The following is a 1,972-nucleotide window of genomic DNA, read 5'->3' as shown; positions in this document are numbered from 1 at the left end:
GTTGTTGTCATGGTTATCACCCATCACAAAAACATAGCCATGAGGCACATGCTGCAAATGGATATAACATGAAATGTAGAGATTTTAGTTAACTTGTTTATTGATCGTGTAATCAATGAATAACAAAAGGATATGTGATGTGTGAAACCTCTATCTTTATGGATATTGTAACTTTAATTCCCATATGAGTATTGTTTCCAGTGTATCAAATTATGTTAATTTATTAGGGTTCAACTACATGGAGGGTTTGAGTCAAAACTTATACATTTAGCATATTTTGCAGCGAGACCATTGTCTTCTACACCCAATATGTTCCCAGCATTCAATGGCACAATTTCCTAAAATCTGTAAAGAAAAGAAAGAAAACCAAATGTTTAATGTTTACAGTTCTATGAACAGTTCAAAGAAATATAATAACATGCCAATGCCCCTTATTTGTGAGAATTCATCTGGTAGATTATTACCACTCTGAGCGTGGATGAAAACGCTGATTTGAATGTTTATGTACACTTATTAAGTTTTAATGTAAAGACCTTATTCATGCTAAAATTTAAATGAAAAATTATTAGGATAGAAGGATTTTAATGAGTTCTAGACTAAGGAAAAAGGCACTGGTACAGGGAGAGCCATCTTGCACCTTCTGAGACACATTTTGAAGATGGACACATCTTTGGTATGAGATATGTATCCATTAATTTTTAGAAATTGAAGAATTTTTCAATACAAGTTAAAAGCAAAAAAGAGAAAATAAATAAAACAAGAATATATAATGTTTCCAGCTGATAATTTGAATGATACATAAATCCATGTAAAGTTATAGCGATCAGGTATAAAAATTTTAAGAGGGACATAAACAATTGTATGACTGATCCTTTGTTAGAGAGAACCTTCACTATTAGCATTCTTGTTTGACTAATGATTTATTCTTATTTTCAAAGTTCTATACCATGGAATTTTCAAAAATTGTTAATTTATTTTTTTTAAATACCTCCAAGTCTATGGAAAAGAAATTTAAAAACAAATAAACCCTCCAAACAATATTTTTCTTTAAATAGCTTCCATCTTTGAGATTTGACTATTGATTATTAGATAGGTTCAAGAGATACTAACTAGTGTCAGATGCCAAATAGATGATCGCCATAGCAACATCCCATTTTTCTCCTTCTTTATAAAGAGGTTGGTTTTTCCGAAGATCGCCTAGGAATTCCTTGGGTGAAAGTATGTCCATTCCAAGAATACCTTCAATTGGACCAGATGCAATACCATTTACACGTATTCCATAATCTATCCCCCACTCTAAAGCCATAGATCTTGTAAGACTATCAACAGCTACATGTAAACAAAACAAAACTTTGCTAGATAAGTTGTTTAAATTATTATGTAAGTAAATGACTCTCATGTTTATGCTGAAACATTTAAATTTATTAAATAGTTAATTCAAATCTTAATCCAAGAAGAATATAATGATTAAAAATGAACCTTTGCAGCAGAGACATGAATTTGATACCAGAAATCTAAGGTACTTAGCACTTAAGTTTAAAATAACACCAACCTCTGAAGGAGGCTTTCCAATTCCACCTTCCCTCAAATACTTCAATGCTGCTTGACTCATTGTAAATGTGCCAACAGCATCAATATCCAGTACTGCAACCACATGTAATTTATCTAACTTCATGCCACAGTTAGGGAGAAAAGCTAAAACATCTGAAAAGAGTTGACAAAAACTTAGCACTTCCTCCATTGACATACATCATAATGAACTAAAAAGTATGATTCATCTACACCCTTCAAAAACAAGTCCTTAAGAAATTATTCTTCAATAGAGAGATCAATTCAAACATCCAAGTGACTTGGCACTATTCTGTAGAACAACAATGTCAAAGCAACTTCAATAAATCACTCAACCTTGTTAGGAAACCAGTTTGAATTTCTTTCCCCATCATTTGCCACAGCATAGCTAATCAACAACATG

General features: G+C 31.8%; 1 pseudogene; it reads right to left on the bottom strand.

Moving 5' to 3' along the window:
- Positions 1-1,105: 1,105 nt before the first annotated feature.
- LOC149552139 (peroxisomal 2,4-dienoyl-CoA reductase [(3E)-enoyl-CoA-producing] pseudogene) lies at positions 1,106-1,612 on the bottom strand (annotated as a pseudogene).
- Between the last annotated feature and the right edge of the window lie 360 nt (positions 1,613-1,972).

The sequence above is a fragment of the Cupressus sempervirens genome, chromosome 6 (assembly GCF_028749045.1).
Source record: "Cupressus sempervirens isolate cs-2001-9-10 chromosome 6, ASM2874904v1, whole genome shotgun sequence".
Taxonomy (NCBI): domain Eukaryota; kingdom Viridiplantae; phylum Streptophyta; class Pinopsida; order Cupressales; family Cupressaceae; genus Cupressus; species Cupressus sempervirens.
The sequence above is the reverse complement of the archived record's forward strand: the minus strand, read 5'-3'. Positions and strand labels throughout refer to the sequence as shown.